Consider the following 20141-nt stretch of genomic DNA (forward strand, 5'->3'; position numbering starts at 1 on the left):
TCCACATGCCTGTTTACATCCTCAAAGAACTCTAGTAAGTTTGTAAGACAGGATTTGCCTCTGCAAAAGCCATGCTGACTCTTTCTCAGCAGGTCTTGCTTTTCTACATGTTTTATAATTTTATCTTTAATGACAGATTCTACTAATTTACCAGGAACAGATGTCAAACTGACTGGCCTGTAATTTCAGGTCCCCTAGATCCTTTCTTAAAGATTGGTGTGACATTGGTCATCTGTCATTCTTCAGGGATGGAGCCTGATTTCAAGGATAAGTTGCATATTAAAGTGAGAAGATCAGCAATTTCATGCTTGAGCTCTTTAAGAACTCTTGGGTGAATGCAATCTGGGCCAGGGGATTTGGTAACATTTAGTTTATCAATGGCTGCCAGAACTTCTTCCTTGTCTACCACTATCTTTGTTAGTTCCTCGGATTCGCCTCCTAGAAGCTTGGTTCAGGTGCAGGAATTTTCCTCACCTCCTCTTGGGTGAAGACAGATGCAAAGAATTCATTCAGCTTTTCTGCAATCTCCCTGTCATCTTTTAGCACACCCTTTGTTCCTTTGTCATCTAACGGGCCTACCGCTTCCCTTGCTGGCTTCCTGCTTTTGATGTACTTGAAGAACTGTTTGTTGCTGGTTTTGATGTTCACAGCCATGTGTTCCTCATAATCCTTTTTTGCCTCCCTTACAGCTAACTTGCTTCTCTTTTGCCACCATTTGTGTTCTCTCTGGTATTCTTTATCAGTTAAGTTGGACTTCCATTTTCTAAAAGACATCTTTTTTTTCCTAATAATTTCCTCAACGTCCCTTGTTAACCATGTTGGCTTTCTTTGCTACTGGCCGCTGCCTTTCCTAACCTGCGGAACACATTCCAGCTGAGCTTTTGTGACTGTGTTTTTAAATAACCTCCAAGCATCTTGGACATTTTTGACTCTCTTGATTTTCCCTTTCAGCTTCCTGCGCACTATCCCCCTCATCTTTGAGAAATTTCCCTTTCTGAAGGCAAATGTAACTACATTAGTAGTTGTCACTTGTTAAGCATGCAGAGATACTGAATCTGACAGAATTATGGTCGCTGTTCCCTATCGAGTCAACAACACTGACTTCCCGCACCAGGTCCTGGGTCCCACATAGAATTAGATCTAGGATCACATCCCCCTGGTTGGTTCTACAACCATCTGCTCTAAGCCACAGTCATTTAGCATATCCAGGAATGTTCTCTCCTTACTATGACCTGAACATGCATTTTTCCAGTTTATATGGGGATAGTTAAAATGCGCCCATTACCACGACATTTTGCTTTTGTTGGCCTCTCTAATTTCTTTTTTCCATCTCAGAATCCTCTTGTGCTTTGGTCAGGGGGGCGATAATATATTCCTAATGTTAAACTATGCTTCACCCCTGGTATTGATATCCACAGTGCTTCTGTAGGGGAATCAGCTCCCCCTGCATTGTCTATTTTATGTGACACTATGCTCTCTTTGATGTAGAGGGCCACTCCACCCCCAATACGCCCTGTCCTATCCTTCCTGTAGAGCCTGTAACCTGGGATAACAGCATCCCACTGGTTCTCCTCATTCCACCATGTCTCTGTGATGCCCACTATATCAATGTCCTCCTTCAAAACTCTGTACTCCAGCTCCCCCATTTTTAGGTCGATGCTTCTACTATTAGCATAGAGACACTTGTATACTCTGTCTCTGTCCCTAACCTGGGATTTATGTGTTTTGCCCTCTAGCCTTTTGTAGACACTATCACTTATCACATTGCTGTGCTCTTCACTTGTATGTGGTTGATTTAAAAAAACCTCCTTCTCTGTCTGCATCCCCATGGACTCTGTATTCCGAACCGAAGTCACCTCAGCTCCTGTCGGCTTTCCCCAGGGATCAGTTTAAAAGCTGTTCTGCCACCTTTTTAATGTTGAGCGCCATCAGCCTGGTTCCTCTTTGGTTAAGATGAAGCCCGTCCCTTTTGTACAGGCCTGCCTTATCCCAAAGGTTCCCCAGTTCCTGACAAATCTGAAACCCTCTGCCTTGCACCACCTTCTCATCCACGCATTGAGACCCTGTATCTCCGCTTGCCTAGCTCGCCCTGCGCGTGGAACAGGTAGCATTTCAGAGAATGCCACCTTGGGGGGCCTGGATTTTAACCTTTTTCCTAGCAGCCTAAATTTAGCTTCCAGAACCTCCCGGCTACATTTCCCAATGTCATTGGTACCAATGTGGACCACAACTGCTGACTCCACCCCAGCACTGTCTAACAGCCTATCTAGACGTAGCGTGACATCCGCAACCTTCGCACCAGGCAGGCAAGTCACCATGCGGTCATCACGCCTGTCACAAACCCAACTCTCTATATTCCTGATGATCGAATCACCCACTACAAGGAGCCCCCCACCTCCCCGAGGGGTATCCTCAGTGCATATATAAGGTAGACCTCAGTGCATATATAAGGCCCCATCCGCACATGCAGAATAATGCACATTCAATCTACTTTCACAATTGTTTGAAAGTGGATGAAGAAGAAGAAGAAGAAGAAGAAGAAGAAGAAGAGGAGGAGGAGGAGTTTGGATTTATATCCCCCCTTTCTCTCCTACAGGAGACTCGAAGGGGCTTACAATCTCCTTGCCCTTCCCCCCTCACCCTGTGAGGTAGGTGGGGCTGAGAGAGCTCTGAGAAGCTGTGACTAGCCCAAGGTCACCCAGCTGGTGTGTGTGGGAGTGTACAGGCTAATCTGAATTCCCCAGATAAGCCTCCACACAGATAAGCCTTCCGCACAGTAAAATCCAGCTTCAAAGTGCACTGAAAGTGGATTGAAAGTGCATTATTCTGCATGTGAGGAAGGGGCGTGCATAAGAGTATATGTAGTAATGTCAAGATGACTCTTTCACACATCACTGTTATTGATGGAGAGGCAGCAAGAGGCCATGAATGAGAATACAACACTGGCAAAATGCACATTCAAAAAGCACTCTGCAAAATTTGTACTTTCTGACCTCCAAATCCAAAATTCTGAGCTCCAAAATCTGGCAAGAAATTTGAATGAGGCAAAATTTGGAAGCATCCCCAAGTTTTCAGCGTCTCAGTGGGAACTGGGAAATATCCAATGGTCACAGCAGATGCTGGTTGTGATTTTCTAATGGTGAAGGCACCTTGAACATCCCCAGAGGTCCTCTTGTTATTCCTCCATGCCTTTTAAGGCTCAACCTTGGTGAGAAAGAGGAAGCGTGCTAGCTGAGCCCTCTCGAACCCACAACTCAAATCGCACGTTTGATATTTAACAATGCCCGCCCTCCTGCCCTTTTAAGAAGCAAACTCTACTTTGAGACATATTTCATAACAGAAAGTAACTTCTGCTGCCACTTAATGAATCGAATTTTATTGCATTCTCCTCCACTGTTTGAGGTGATTAATAAACTGTTTTAATTAATAATAATAATAAAATATAACATATATTTCAATAACTTCCGTGCGCTTGGCTGGGCTGCTATTTAACCCTCGCGAGCTCTCAGCCTGCTAGTCTTCTGGTGGCAAGTCCTGAAGTCTGGGGAGGTGTAAATGAATCATTCCTTTGCCATGATTAAGCTTAAAGTTAGAAATAAAATATGTCAATCAATCGGGCTGGAAATGTTCTTGCTGTCTGAGCCGGTTATGCAAAGCACTCGAAGGTGCATCGCTACAATCAATTAGGTCAAGAGAACTGATGGCACTGGAAGCCGTAAATGGTGTCACTTGAATTCCTCATTATTTTTAGCACCGGTGGAAATACATGTCAGTAGGCCAGCTCGCAAGGATGGGAATACAATTACTTACGGGCGGCGCATTCGACTCGAGCTTCCGCCACATTAACATCTTGAAATTAAATTTTATTTTCAAGCAAAACAGGTGGAGGTTGAAACGAAAAAGGGGAGGCGGAGAAGAGAGGCCTTCGTCCCTCGTCAGGAACCGTGGTGTGGAATGGGCGAAGGGACCCATACCGAAACAGCTGATAATTGCCACACCTAATCTATGACTGCCTGCATAAATAAGCCGAGCTAGCTCCAAATGCCGCTGGAAAGGGAGACTAGACATGCATATGGTAATGGGGTTGCCAAAAACAAGTCAGCTCCAAACAGTGGCATTGCCCAAAAAAACGGGGGGGGGGGCGGGGGAGAGAGAGGAGTGTTGCATTTGTAATACTAATGAGGAATTTGGGGTCCCTCGATAATGCTGATTGACACTTTGTGCAATTAACTTCTGGAATCCGCTCTCAAAAGCTGGCCTCTAATATCAATGTTGTTTTTTTAAAGACCAGGCAAAGACATGGAGGAAGTCTCGGTCACAATGTCAGAAGACCCTTCCATGCCTTTGAGAGCCAGCGTGGTGTAGTGGTTAAGAGCAGGTGGATTCTAATCGGGAGAACCGGGTTTGATTCCCCACTTCTCCTCCTGAGTGGCAGAGGCTTATCTGGTGAACCAGATGTGTTTCCGCACTCCTCCATTCCTGCTGGGTGACCTTGGGCTAGACACAGCTCTCTCTGAACTCTCTCAGCCCCACCTACTTCACAAGGTGTCTGTTTGGAGAGAGGAAGGGAAAGGAGCTTGTAAGCCACCTTGAGTCTCTTTACAGGAGAGAAAGGTGGGGTACAAATCCAAACTCTTCTTGGGGTGTTGTGGGGTTTCCAGGTTGAATGGCCGTGTTCTAGTAGAATTTTCTCCTGACGTTTCGCCTGTATCTGTGGCTGGCATCTTCAAGAGATCTGGCGGTAGTAAAGCAAGTTGTGGGGAACTTGCTTTACTACCATCAGATCCTCTGAAGCAACTTGCTTTATTACCATCAGATCCTCTGAAGATGCCAGCCACAGATGCAGGCGGAACGTCAGGAGAGAATGCTGCTAGAACACGGCCATGCAGCCCAGAAACCACACAGCACCCAAGTGATTCCGGCCGTGAAAGCCTTCGACAATACATCAAACTCTTCTTCTTCATGCTCAGAGGCAGTATACCTCTAAATACCTGTTCCTTTCTTTCCCTGTTTGTCAGCTGTCAAAAGGCTGCTGGGAATAAAATCCACCTTTGTGCTCCAATAGCACAGTTTTTATCTTCTTGGAGGTTATGGTCATTTCATAGTTCAAGGTAGACAGGACTATCCACTTTCGTACGGGTCAATATGTACCCCGGTTTTTTCTTTCAGTGCTTCCTTGACAGATATTACCTTGCGGCTTCATCCAAACTACTAAAAACTCACCTCAAAGCCCCAGTATTAAAAAAACTCCCAGTCTGGTTTTATATCTCTTCTCTCTTGCGCAAATCAAATCAGTGTAAAAAAGAGTGCCATTTCCTATTTCTCCGAACCAATTTTTTCCTGTAAAAAAAACCCTTGCATTTATTTTGTAGCAAAGAATAAATAGATTGGTTCAGACCACTGGTCTATCTAGGACAGTCCTGGGCTTTACCACACAATTCATTAAGAACATAAGAACTAGCCTGCTGGATCAGACCGGAGTCCATCCAGTCCAGCACTCTGCTACTCGCAGTGGCCCACCAGGTGCCTTTGGGAGTTCACGTGCAGGATGTGAAAGCAATGGCCTTCTGCTGCTTCTGCTCCTGAGCACCTGGTCTGCTAAGGCATTTGCAATCTGAGATCAAGGAGGGTCAAGATTGGTAGCCATAGATTGACTTCTCCTCCATAAATCTGTCCAAGCCTCTTTTAAAGCTATCCAGGTTAGTGGCCATCACCACCTCCTGTGGCAGCATATTCCATACACCAATCACACGTTGTGTGAAGAAGTGTTTCCTTTTATTAGTCCTAATTCTTCCCCCCAGCATTTTCAATGGATGCCCCCTGGTTCTAGTATTGTGAGAAAGAGAGAAAAATTTCTCTCTGTCAACATTTTCTACCCCATGCATAATTTTATAGGCTTCAATCATATCCCCCCTCAGACGTCTCCTCTCCAAACGAAAGAGTCCCAAACGCTGCAGCCTCTCCTCATAAGGAAGGTGCTCCATTGTATTAAACTATAGCCCCTTCGGTTTGTTTTTGAACAATTGTATGTTCAATTCAGTTTAAAGGAAACTTTCTGGGAATCAGGAGAAATGTGTCTAAAAACTTTTCAATGTTGGTGTGTGGCTGGCTTACGCGTGTAAACGAGGGACAACGATTTGCTAAACAAGTCAGCCAATGACTGGCAAGCACTCACTGTGTTTGGCCTATGACAGGTTTGGCTGCCCACCAGGCTCCAGCTATGCGGATGAAACTTCACCCTACAAATTTAGCTGTCTAAGGGGTTTTGCTCGTTCCCGCTGGCATCTCAGCACTGAGCAAACAGAATGGCATTTTCACATCTTTGCACATAATTTAGCGTCGTCGTCCAGAATCTCAGAGCTGACTGTGAACCTAAAAGACCTTCTTGTTCTCTTCTCCTTGATCCATTAATGTTAAAGAAGATTGAATGGAAGGTCTGAAGAGGAAAAAAAGCCTGTTACTGAAGGATTTATTTTCTTTGCAATTACTTAGCTCTGTCAGCCGGTTCAAGGGCAGAATTTCCATTGGGAGTAACCATCTCTGGGCACCTTCTGTGGACCATGGTCTGAGAGAGGTACAGTTGCCAACTCTGGGCTGACAAATTCCTAGAGATTTGTAGGTGGAGTCTAGGGAGGAAAGGTAAGATGTAGCACCAATGAGCCAGTGGGCTATAATCAGTGGTGGGATCCAAAAATTTTAGTAACAGGTTCCCATGGTGGTGGGATTCAAACTGTGGCATAGCGCCAATGGGGCTGAGCGGGGCATGACAGGGGCATGGTCAGGCATTCGGAGGGCGGGGCATTCCTGGGTGGGGCTGTGGCAAGGGCACAGCTGCTGTGCCGGTCCTTGGGCGGGAAACGAATGCACGCAGGCGCAGGCTGCCACGCACGCTGGTGCACCTCCTGCTAGACTGCTTCAAGTTCTGCGCGCTACTGCTGAGAGGAGGGGCGTGACTAAGGCAAAAATCACGTGGCAAAATCACCCATTAGTAACCCCCTCTCGGCACACACAAATAATTAGTAACCTACTCTCGGGAACCTGTGAGAACCTGCTGGATCCCACCTCTGGCTATAATGCAATTGAGCCAGTCTGGTGCAGTAGTTATGAGCTGGCAGACTAATCTGGAGAACCAAGTTTGATTCCCCACTCCTCCACATGAAGCCTGCTGGGTGACCTTGGGCTAGTCACAGCTCTCTCAGAACTCTCTCAGCCCCACTGACTTCGCAAGGCATCTATTGTGGAGAGAGGAAGGAAAGGAGTTTGTAAGCCACTTTGAGAAAAGAGGGGTGGAAATCCAAACTCCTCCTACTCCTCTTCTCCTTCTCCTTCTCCTTCTCCTTCTCCTCCTCCTCCTCCTCCTCCTCCTCCTCCTCCTCCTCCTCCTCCTCCTTCTTCTTCTTCTTCTTCTTCTTCTTCTTCTTCTTCTTCTTCTTCTTCTTCTTCTTCTTCTTCTTCTTCTTCTTCTTCTTCTTCTTCTTCTTCTTTCTTCTCTCCAGGGGAACTTTTCTCTCTTGCCTGAAGATTAGTTGTAATTCTAAGAGATCTCCAGGCAACGTATAATACACACAACTCTGGGTTCCCATTTCCCACAGATAGATTGGGGGAGCGTCAAGTCCAAAGTAATAGCTATAGTGGTTCAGAGCAGACAGACTAAGAAAGAGGAGGGGGGGGGGGCATAATTACAGATATCGATCGGCACAAACCAGCCAGATCTGAAACTGCATATTTTGCTGTTTTAAGCAGTCCACAGGCCTTGATTTGTGCGCCTTTTGAGAAGAGAGGGCACATCTTGCCAGCCTGCGCAGGTGAAGGCCCTTAAGCTGGTTTCTGAGATTCTGTTCCCAGCTGCGGGTGGTATCCCAAGGAACACGTTTACGTTAATCTAGCCCTTGAGGCCAGGAAGCCAGAGATTCATCCCGATAAGGTCCGTGCCTGAAGTAAAGGTCTCACTTCTTGAATTCTTTAAAGGTAGCTCAGAGGGGAGGGGAGGAGAATAAACAATCCGGGTTTTGATGGGAGCTGAAGATACTGCCAGTAGCTAGGATTCCACTCCACGTACAGCTTTCCTTTGCAACTGACCTCTCTCTCTCTCTCTCTCTCTCTCTCTCTCTCTCTCTCTCTCTCTCTCTCTCCAAGAGCAAAAAATCTGTTGGGCTCAAATCTTTTCTGCAGATAAAATAAGCCAGCAGGAAAGTGGGGAGACCCGTCCCTTGAAGGGAACACCGTTCATCTGGCAATAAGTATGGCCAATTTTCTTGTGTGCGCATTGCTCAAATGCCATAGGGGAAATCTGTTACAACTGTATAGTTTATTTATGGAGAAGGAGGCTGCACGAACTACCTGGAGATGATACAGCCCATTGCCATAGGCCGACCTCCCAGGAAGGCATAGAGCGTTTAGCTGCTCAAGGTGAAGGTGTCAGCAAGAGATTACTGACAAACAGTGCAGCTTCTGTGTAGAATCAGTGGAATAAATCCTCCCACAAGGGATCTAGGCATGGGTGCTTTCAGCAGCCCAAGCACGTAGAGGCTGGTTGGATCCAGGAAACCATATTCTGTACAAGATTCTGCACAGGATTTCTTGTGCCCAGAGATGCAAAAAACCAGGGCATACTGACTTCATTTTGTGGCATTTGTTTACCTGTTGCATGTTTGTTTATTTTATTTTACTTTGCATGCTATGATAGTGTGCATTGCATTTACTTTTACTTTACATTTGCACTGATAACGGGGCCGGGGGGGGCGGCGTGGCACTGTTCATCCGTGATTCCATTCCCTTTAGGGCTATCCCGGTCCCGGAGATTACAGGCATGGAGTGTGTCGGCCTAGAGTGGTTGGCTCTGGAGAGGTTGGCCGTCCTCTTGGTGTACCGGTCGCCTAGCGCACCGGGGGACAGTCTGCTGCGGCTGCTGGAGGTGGTGGCCGACTGGGCCTTGAGGTTCCCCAGACTTATTGTCTTGGGGGATTTCAACGTCCATGTCGACACCACCTCATGTACGGTGGCTGCAGACCTAGTGTCATCCATGGCGGCGCTGGGCCTCTCCTTAATAAACTCCGGCTGTGCTGTGCTTAATAAACTCCGGCTGTGCTGCGCCGCCTGCACTGGCTTCCAGTTGAGTTCCAAATCATTCATAAGGTATGGGTGCTTACCTTTAAGGCCTTACGCGGCCTGGGACCTTCATACCTTCGGGACCGTCTTACTCCATATGTCCCTACACGGCCTCTACGTTCGTTAGAGGCCAATTTACTGGTGGTCCCTGGCCCCTCGATAATGCGGCTGGCCTCTACCCGGGCCAGGGCTTTTACAGCCCTGGCCCCTGCCTGGTGGAACACGTTACCACCAAATATCCGGGCCCTGCGGGATCTTGGAGAGTTCCGCAGGGCCTGTAAGACCGAATTGTTCCACCGGGCGTTTGGAGGGGCCGGCCGCTGATGCCCCCTCCCCTCCCCTTTCCCCCTCCTTTTCTTTACATTCTGGGTTCTCCGCTTCTCTGTTTTATTTTCCAGGGTGGATCTATGAAGTTCTGTTTTTATGATTGGATGCCAATATAATATTATTGATTGTTGTTTTAATGGGGTTTTTATTGTAACTATTGTTTTATTGTGTTGTTCACCGCCCAGAGCCCTTTGGGGGAGGGGCGGTATATAAAACCAATTATAAATAAATAAATAAATAAATAAATAAATAAATAAGTAAATAAATAAATAAATAAATAAATAAATAAATAGTTTCCCAAATGAGTTAACGGTGGCAGATCAGCAGCTTTTAAAGGCCAAACCATGTCACAATTCTGCACCAGAGATTGACAAAGGCCTGGTATAAGAAACCTTGTTTGCATAACTGGAAACATTACAACTTAACGTTACTTGTAATTGGCCTGTTGATTAATAATCCCATAAAGCTTCTGCCTCTCAAACATTGGGCACCAGGGGTGCTTTATTGAGCAGTGGCTCATACGAGGTCTCACAGTAAATAAGAAAGACGCACAGGAGCAATTAAATAGTTAAAAACATTGAATAAAGCATTCATAAGATGGCAACGGTTGGAAACCCCTAGCCCTGCGACGATGCGGCTGGCCTCGACCTGGGCCAGGGCCTTTACGGCTCTGGCCCCTGCCTGGTGGAACACTCCCTCCAGCTGTCCGGGCCCTGCGGGACCTTGGCGAGTTCCGCAGGGCCTGTAAGACTGAGCTGTTCCACTGGGCCTTTGGTGAGGCTGGCCGCAGATTTACTGCCCCCCACTGAGGCTGCCAGTTTTCCATCTTGGCAGGGCCTTGATTCCATCTTGGGCCCTGCCTTTCCCCTCCCAGCCTTTTTGATCAGGCACCTGTCTTTAATTTCGCTTGCTCTTAACTTTGTTATTTAAATTTTAAGAAATTGCTGCTGTGGAAATTTGTTTTAATGTGGTTAGTTTTAGGTATGTATTTTATGTGCTGTTATTGGAACAGCTGTATTGTGAGCTGCCTCGAGCCCTCTGGGGGTTAGGCGGCCTATAAATCTAATATTTTAATAATAATAATAATAATAATAATAATAATAATAATAATAATAATAATAATAATAATAATAATAATAATAATAATAATAATAATAATAGATATCAAAGGGCTCCTGGGCACCTTCCGCTCATGTAGAATAATGCAGTTTCAACCCACTTTCACAATTGTTTGCAAATGGGTTTTGCTATCCCGCACAATAAAATCCAGTTGCAAAGTGAATTGAAAGTGGATTGAAAGTGCATTATTCTGCATGTGCGGAAGGGGCTCATTATATAATCTATCCTCATTATCAGGGCAGAGGATAAGGGGGAGATAAGAACTGCCAGGCGTCACTGCTTGAATCTCCAAGAATTTCCCAACCCAGATTTGGCATCTCTAGTGGGAAGGGGATTGCCTGGTTGGGGACAGATTAGAGGAGGGAGCCTCTAGGACACAAGTGTCAAACTCGCGGCCCTCCAGATGTTATGGACTACAGTTCCCATCATCCCCTGCCAGCATGATGCTGGCAGAGGATAATGGGATCTGTAGTCCATAACATCTGGAGGGCCGCAAGTTTGACACCTATCCTCTAGGAACTCTCTGCTGAGCCCCCCCTTAAAAAAACTGGAACCAGTCCTGAATGTACTACAAAGGCCAAACAGCTGGAACTCGCTGGTTCAAACCTCTCTGTTACAAATCCATTCGGAGGCCTCAGGCAAACCTCCAGCACTGGTTCCAGCTGGTGGGAGGCCCTGGGTATACAGTGCCCCACCTGACGCTGGCCCTGCACGCTGCTTTTTAAAAGCAAGTGCCCCCAATCTGCAATTTGAGCATTAAAATGAACCTCTTTTGCAGGGAGGAAGAACCATGGTGCAAAGCGCTAAGCAGTAGTTCTGAAGTCAAAAGCTCCACTTGTGGCAGGCCCTGCCCCATAAGCCTGAGTTTGAATTCAGGCAGAAGTTGGATTCAGGTCGCCAGGTCAAGGTTGACTCAGCCTTTTATTCTTGCCAGGTCACCAGCTCCTCCACCAGAGCGGCAGAGGCTTATCTGGTGAACCAGATGTGTTTCCGCACTCCTACGTTCCTGCTGGGTGACCTTGGGCCAGTCACAGTTCTTCAGAACTCTCTCAGCCCCACCTACCTCACAAGGCGTCTGTTGTGGGGAGAGGAAGGAAGGGAAAGGAGATCTTGAGTCTCCTTACAAGAGAGAAAGGTGGGGTATAAATCCAAACTCCTCCTCCTCCTCCTCCTCCTCCTCCTCCTCCTCCTCCTCTTCTTCTTCTTCTTCTTCTTCTTCTTCTTCTTCTTCTTCTTCTTCTTCTTCTTCTTCTTCTTCTTCTTCTTCTTCTTCTTCCAGAATTGTTGCAAGGATTAACGAGAAAATACAAGTGAACCCCTAAAAACAGCAAAGTGTAAAAATCTCTTCCCAACCCCAAAGTATAAAAATCTTCTCAACCCCTACTATATTTGTTTAAAATGCCGCTTCTACGGCTCCTGCCACGGCAGCAAAGGCGTATTTAAAAGGATTTGGGTTAGGGAACAACAGCGTTGCACAAATGAGACGGGTGAGCTTCGTTCTGCTGCTCCATGGTCTAAATTATATGGAAATTGATCGGCAAGAAATAGGTCTTCCCACAAGCAGCAACCCCTGAGGCCTTTGATTTTTAATTACTATATGTTTCTGTTTAATTAAACAGATTTAAAGGTTTGATTTGAGATGAGGTGTCTCACTTTGCAGATGCTTTCTAAAAGAAAAGACAGTATTTACATCTAGATGGATTGGAAAGTATTTTTTTTAAAGGGAAAAAAATCCTTGATCTAAAAAGGTCTTCTGAACCGTCAGTTTGGACCTGTAATGGACAGCCAGGTGGACTTCAGAACCACCATATTATGTAAACCTGGAATTGACTCCAAGGCCTTTAAGGCACAATCCCTTTTTGGGAGTAAGCCTCATATATTAGACCAGTGTTTCCCAACCTTTTCGAGGTCAGGGTACCCTTGACCTCACTCTTCATATCTCACGGTACCCCTGCTGCCACCCTTCACCTTCCCCTCCCATTGCCCCTGCTTGCCACACACCCCACCTTCCCCTTCCAGGGTGAAGGGTAGCACTGGGGGGGGGGTGGCTGCTGACCTTGTGGCAGGCCCTGCCCCATAAGCCAGCTCCATGTCCTTGCTGGCGCCGGTGGGAGACACCACAAAAATGAGGGGGGGGCAGTAGTGTTGCCGCAGTACCCCTGGGACATGCTCACGGCACCCCAGGGTACCAGGGAACCCTGGTTGAGAATGGCTGTATTAGACTTTAGTGGGATTCTGAGTAAATCTGCCCAGGGTTGCTAACTTAATCTCTAGCCGCTGTTATGAATTTCTTAATTATTATGCATAGGGAACGTGTACAGCTTTTGATAGCAATTCGTACACTCATTTGGTACAACGGTTGCCCTTTCTGCCCAAGACACCTAAAACGTTTGCAGAACATTTGAGAAACATTTTCGATCCCTTCCACCATATTTGTTCGCACTCACCCTCTTGAAACGTTTCATGGCCACCACGAGGGGGGTTTTCTGAGCACACCATCATGGGCAAATGGCTTTCTTGACTGAAACATTCACAGGCTACTACGACGCGACTTTGTCTGTAACCCACATTTCCTGGAGAAACTTAGGCCCTTTCCCCACTCACCTTTGCCCGAGGGTTGCTGCTGGCAATTCCCGGCGCACGCAATTCCTGGCATGCGCCCCGGCTTCCCCACGACCCTGCGCTCTGCACGGTGTCGTTGAAAGGCGCCATTTGAAAAGGCGCCAGAAATTCCGCGCGTCGAGGGGGCGCGAGAGAAGCAGCGTCGGGGCGGCTGCGTTCTCGCCGCCCCTGAAGTGGGGAGGGCAGCTGAACCCCACGCTACTTTAGGAGAGTAGCGCGGGGCTTAAGGAAAGTGGGGAAAGGGCCAGATATATAGGAGAGAACTATTTCATAAGAAAACAATTTCTTTCCAAAAGGTTTGTTGAAGCGGACGGCATGAGAAGGGGGAAACCCTCAAATACATTTCTCTCAATTTACCTTTCTTCTGTCAAGGAATTATGTGCACTAGCCATGTCATTAGCCAGTTATGTTTGCAATATGAACTACATATGATGGTAATTATGGGCAGAGTATTCAAGGGTCCCGCTAGTATGTTCAAGAAGAGCTACAGTTATTTTCATTAAATGGCATATAAGGCTGTCATGGCATGGGGAAAGAGGGAGAGAGAAGAAAATATGGTAACTTGCTTTAAATTATAGCTATCATTACTTCAAAGGCGATTTAATCAAAAACCGCAGCAGACTCCGACTATTTACTTCTTCGTGTTCTGAAAGGGGGATTCAACCATATAAGCCCTCTCTTTACTTTTTTTTCGGCTTACAAGATGGGGCGAAAAAGAGGGAAAGTGGATCCTTCGGATTTAAGTTACGTATTTGCTTGTGTGCTTTTATTTCTGGAATTTCTTATCTGCCCTCCGTTCTGCCCATAGATGAACCCTTTCTGTTAAAAAGCAAATCCCCTTTCAGAATAAAAACCAGTTGAAGTTAGCTAGGCCCTGATTTCCTGATTCATCCATTTTTAATCTTAGCCTTCCCATAAAGAGGTCAGGGTACCATTACATGGTTTTGTTATTTCTATATTTTATCCAAAAACTAACACTGGCATTTTCCACACAAATTCCCTGAAATGTTTCTAAAATGTTTTCAACCCCCCCGCCCCACTCTTTACAATGACGTATGTCAGACCTCCTAGAAATGATTCCTAGCTGCCGTAACGTGATTTCCCCTGTCCTTTTTTTGAGTTCTGTGTTGAATCTGTTGGAAGAAAGGGACTTTATGCTGTTTCCTGCCTCATCCTACAGAGGGATTTTTTTTTACTAGCGAGCTACTTGGCTAGATAGGGACTTAGGAATTTGTCACCTTTACTCTATCATGCTGACTCTATCCCTTTGATGTAGACTGATACTCTTAGGGACTTCCTCCCTTGCTTCCACCTTCTTCTCAGAACCTCTCCATCTTACTTTCATCATGCCTAGGGAGAGGTTGTGTCTCCTACGCCTCTGCCTCCATCCAGCTAGATTAGAATAGATAGTGAACCTATCTCTCCATCTTTCTATCCAGAATGGAGTTCACTAATAAATACTCTTTTCATTAGATTAGAAACCACAAATGACTCTGACTTTCTTTTGTGTCTGAAGTTCTCTCTAGCAAGCTCAGCCACGCGTGTGTGCCCAGGTAAGCTTCCCTGTGTTCAGCCTCTGTGCCGCCCTGCTACTTTTGCAAGGGAAACACACGCACCAGGTGTGGTTCTCCAAACAGAATCAATGCTTTACAGCCCCTCACAGCCCCTCATATATACCCCTCATATATTCTACACTCCTCATTTATTTCTATTTATTTACATTTATTACCCACCCTCTTTGGCAGTCACCTCACCTTCAGATCAGAGAATCCTTGTGGTTTCCAAAAACTCTGGAAGTGTGACTTTTCCTCCCACTTCACAGGGAAAGAGATCAGCAGGCATTTAGTTCTCTTTGGGTTTTTGCCCTCTTCCCCACCTTATCCTGTCTGCACCACAGGAGCTTCTCCCACTCTTTGAGCCGCCATTTTAGAAGAATTAGAAAGGCTTTTTAAAAAAATTCCTAAAGGTCTATATCTACATATACAGATACCTTTATTGGCATATATAAAATAGGTTAAAGATCACAACTCATTAAAACCAGCATGTTAAACCAAAAAAAATCAATAATAGTTTTAACAGGTTTTCCTTTTTAGTACCAGTGAGAGAAATTTGGCAATGGAGTTGGAAAGCGCTGAGGCCTCTTCCGCACATGCAGAATAATGCACTTTCAATCCACTTTCACAACTGTTTGCATGTGGATTTCGCTATTCCACACAGCTGCAAAGTGCACTGAAAGTGGATTGAAAGTGCATTATTCTGCATGTGCGGAAGGGGCCTAAGTCTTTATCTGACAAAAGGGAGTTTCTTTTTTGCATGAAGCTGTTTTGGCCTGTGAAAGGTCTATATCTGGACTGATAGACCCACTGAAATTGGCAAGTAATTGTCCTGGTCTAACAAACGAACACTAGACCAAAGACAGCAGGGTGGGAGGCGGCAGGCAATATTCCCAAATGGAGATTGCACAGAAACAACAGGGAAGCACGGGCAAAATGGAGGATCAGCTCAGCTAGGGACATTTTGCAGGAGGAGAATTTTCGTGCAAACCAAAAACTTCGGGAAAACCAGCAAACAGCCGTTGGATAAGTAGTGCTCGCGTAAATAGCCAGCAACTCACAGGAGAAGACTGTTATGACTTTCTGTCCAAAACGTGTGTGCTACACACTAAGAACAGGTGTCGATTTGCAGGTTGCTGTAAGAGAAAACTTTGAATACCAAGAAATATAGCTTGAGGAAAAGAGCAAGGATCAAGATTTCTTCCTTAATTCATTGCGATTTAACAGATGCAGCCGCCATCCTATCGATACCTGTCTGGGCCAATCCTCTGCAACCGTGCCCTGATTTTCTTTTCCAATTCTATGACCGGCTGTCCATTGCAATTGGCAATCTCAGTGACTGATTCCCAGGAACTACGGGGCAGCGTCAATAACGGATCCATAACATGCTTCAGAAAGAGAACGGAAGATTCCAGAAAGACTGGGGGGGGGGGGGGGGGGGAGAGTGAAGAAAAGGGCTATTAACAGCATAAATGAAGACTCTTTCAAAAACTGCACGAAAACTACAAGACTAAACCTTTGGAAACACTTAGGGTATAGTAAAAAAAGGGGGGAGGGGGAGTCAGGTAGAACCAAACGGCCTCCTCCGTGGGAATAACATATTCTGTACATCTCTTAAAGCAGGTCTTTTATGAGAAGATCATCCCCCATTGGATGCAACGAGGCAGCTGCGCTGGAAACCCCGCACGCCAAAGTCCTCACAAATAAGGTTGCTGACATTTTCAGTTATGAGTCTTTTCATTAAAGGTAACTACCACTTTAAGCAAATTGTTTCAGGGTTCGGAATGTAGCAATAGCTGATCTAATTAGAGTAGGCTGTAATTTAGGAGGGTTCGTTATGTCACAGACATTATGACTCCTGGGTATTACTAAAGGACTCATTTGTACTACTCGAAATGAATTTCTTGCAAACACGTAGAATGCTATCCCTGCAGCTTGAGCGCAGCTTTAAGGCGACAAAACACATTTTAAGGTCTCTGTGTTTTGGAGTAAGGATTAAGTTCCCAGACGATCATAAACAAACTTGCAAATAGCACAGATTTGCATTTTGCAAAATACACAAAATAAATATGTCTATCCAGCAATCCTTTGTTGGAAGGGTGGGGGGCGGTGGAGGGGTGTCAGTTTGTGCTCAGTCCTAAAACCTTCCTAATAGGATGCACGTACGCATAAAAGGTTAGAAGGCCAGCTGGGAAAGAGTTATTATAAGACGATGCTTTATTCAGATTATCTCACTTCCTGTTTAGTGCTAAAGCAATGAATCAACAGCACATTCTGATATGCTCTTGTGGATCATGAGGGATTGTTTCAGTTCTATAGAACATTTGCATGGGCAACTGATTGGGCTGTTCACCGAAGAGGTACTTTAAGATGTCTTTCCTACTATAGTAGCCCATCTTCATTGGACAATCCTATGGAGAGGCACATTTTGTAATAATGGAAGATGCAAATCCATAAGAATAATTCAACAAACCTGGTTCATATAGAGATATTGAATGTCCGTTGGCTTCTGATTGGATGAAATGCTCAGGTGGAACTCCATCTTGATTGCTGAAATGCCCAATGTGATGGAGAACATCAGTTCTTATATCTATTCTTAATCATAGTGGAAAGTCATGCATGACAAGAATGCATGGATTTATACCCCACCTTTCTCTCCTGTAAGGAATCTCAAAGTGGCTTAGGAATCTCAGCTTACAATAGCAAATTCCTTCCCTTCCTCTCCCCACAATCAACACTTTGTGAGGTAGATGAGGCTAAGAGAGTTCTGAGAGAACTATGACTGGCCCAAGGTCACCCAACAGGCTTCATGGGCAGGGAAACAAATCCAGTTCTCCAGATTAGAGTCCATCTGCTCTTCACCACAACACCACGCTGGCTCTTTGATTAGTGTGGTTCTGGATTGGGTAGAGAAGATCTTTTTTGACATGTTTCAGTAGCCAAATGCCAGACTTAGACTACTGTCTACATTTGTACATTGGTAAGGTCATATTTTTTTAATAAAAAAAACCCCTCTTGTATCTAAAATCCCACATTAAGAAAAAAAAACCCTTACTCAGTATGCATGAAACGTAAACCGATCAATTGCCCATGGGATGTGGGGATTCGTGAAAGTCCATTAAACTGATTAATAATTGGTTTGCTGACAAGTTAAGTGTCTTGTTGCCGTTAAAACTAAGTATATTTTTAACATATCTGACTTCCTCCTATTATCTGTCATCTTTGTGGGAAAGATGGTCAAGTTAAAAAGGCCGATAATTGGAAGCGTGTCAAAGCTTTTGTATCACTAACATATTCAAGTTATTACATTAGATCTGGTCTTTCCACTTAGAGTCATTTCACATGGCCAAAATCAGTCCTTGACTATAGGCACTTACATTGAAAAAGTTAGGGTGTCTATGCGTGCTTGTGTGTGTGTGTGTGTGTGTGTGTGTGTGTGTGTGTGTGTGTGTGTGTGTGTGTGTGTGTAAGAGACAGAGAGAGAGAGAGAGAAAGAGAGAAATCTGGGCCTTTGCCCTTGAAAGGTCATCAGACTTTCAGAAGTTTCAATTAAAGGATGGCTGATTTGCAGATATCATCATCATCATCATCATCATCATCATCATCAACAACCACGACCACGACCACGACCACCACCACCACCACCACCACCACAACAACAACCTTTACTGGCCTTGAGCATAAAAAGGTACAAAAATTGATATTTCAGTCACATATCCTCGTAGCAATTGACAAAAAACTTGGCTAACTCTACCGTTACGTGAAGAAGAAGAAGAAGATTTTGGATTTATATCCCACCTTTGCTGTAAGGAGACTCAAAGTGGCCTCCAAGCTCCTTTCCCTTCCTCTCTCCACAACAGACACCTTGTGAAGTAGGTGGAACTGAGAGAGTTCCGAAGAACTGTGACTAGCCCAAGGTCACCCAGCAGGAATGTAGGTGGGCGGAATCACATCTGGTTCACCAGATAAGCCTCTGCCACTCTGGTGGAGGAGCTGGTGACCTGGCAAGAATAAAAGGCTGAGTCAACCTTGACCTGGCAAGAATAAAAGGCTAAGTCAACCTTGTTTACCAAATTAGAATCTGCCTCTCCTGTGAGGAGTGGGGAATCAAACCCGGTTATCCATTAGAATCCACCTGCTCTTAACCACGCTTACTCCACCACAGTGGCTCTGAGAGAGTACTGTTCCCTTGTCAGTAGGCAAGGCACCATCGTTTAACAGAACAGCGATCTGATGAGTATTCCTTGCTGGAGTACATAGAACTCACAATGCATGTGCAATGGTTTCTGGTTGTCCCTGAGAACAGGGGCAAAACCTTTCAAAATCTTTCACACTTACCTCGAAGGATGGCTGTGGGGCGAATGTTAAGACGAGTCGACATAAAAGATCGTAGGAGCTAACGGGATGTAATGTGGGAGAAATAAGTCTAGGATCTCAGGGAGAGCCTAATCCAGGGGTCTGCCACCTGTGGCTCTCCAGATGTTCATGGACTACAATTCCCATCAGCCCCTGCCAGCATGGCCAATTGGCTGATGGGAATTGTAGTCCATGAACATCTGGAGAGCCACAGGTTGCAGAACCCTGGCCTAATCCTTTTAACTGGAGATGCTGAGGTTTGAACCTGGGTTTTTGCACATGCCAAACAAATGCTCTATTATTGAGCCATGGTCCCTTCCCCAATTGTAAGCTCATTGGAGGCAGGGAGCTACCCTTTGCTCACACTGCTCTGCAAAATGTCTCACCAGGAGCGTACCTGCCAGAGGGATAGGGGATATCCAAAATCGCCCCCACACACCAAAGCCTGCCGCAGGCTTGACGGGCGCTCCTCGAGTTGAGGGGCGCTCAGTCTGGCGCTGGCTTCTGCCGGCCTCCCCACATCTATTGGAGGCTGGTCTCCGATAGAGGTGGGAGGCAGCATCCTGCTGCAGGGGGGCACCCCCACCACTCCAGGCACCCCACGGGGGGGGGGGCACAGGGGCAGGGAGGCACCTGGAACAGGTGTTGCCCTGGCTGCCATTTCCCCCGATACCCCTTTGTGTGTCACCAACCATATGTAAATACAGTGAGACTTGCATCTGTGTAGGAGGGACTGAAAAATCTCATTTTAAGCAGATTTACTCAATTTTGGCCCACAGCGCCGCCAGTGAAACATCACAGTACCATTCAATCATTTTTAACTGAGCTCAGGAGCAGGCTGAGTTGTGTTCCAGTATCCATTAGATCATGATCTGGCTCAAAAAAGGAGCACTTTGGAGAATCCAGGGAGGGATTTTGTATCCTCTTTTCAGATCCATCTATCAAATCAAGCTGTCAATGAGCTTTTTTTGGATGGAATTTAAACCTCAAGTATTGCCTCTTTTAATCAAAAGCAGCCATATATGTTGTCCTTTTTTTTTTTGTCACTGGCCCAGG

The sequence above is a fragment of the Sphaerodactylus townsendi genome, linkage group LG14, assembly GCF_021028975.2.
Source record: "Sphaerodactylus townsendi isolate TG3544 linkage group LG14, MPM_Stown_v2.3, whole genome shotgun sequence".
NCBI classification, from domain to species: domain Eukaryota; kingdom Metazoa; phylum Chordata; class Lepidosauria; order Squamata; family Sphaerodactylidae; genus Sphaerodactylus; species Sphaerodactylus townsendi.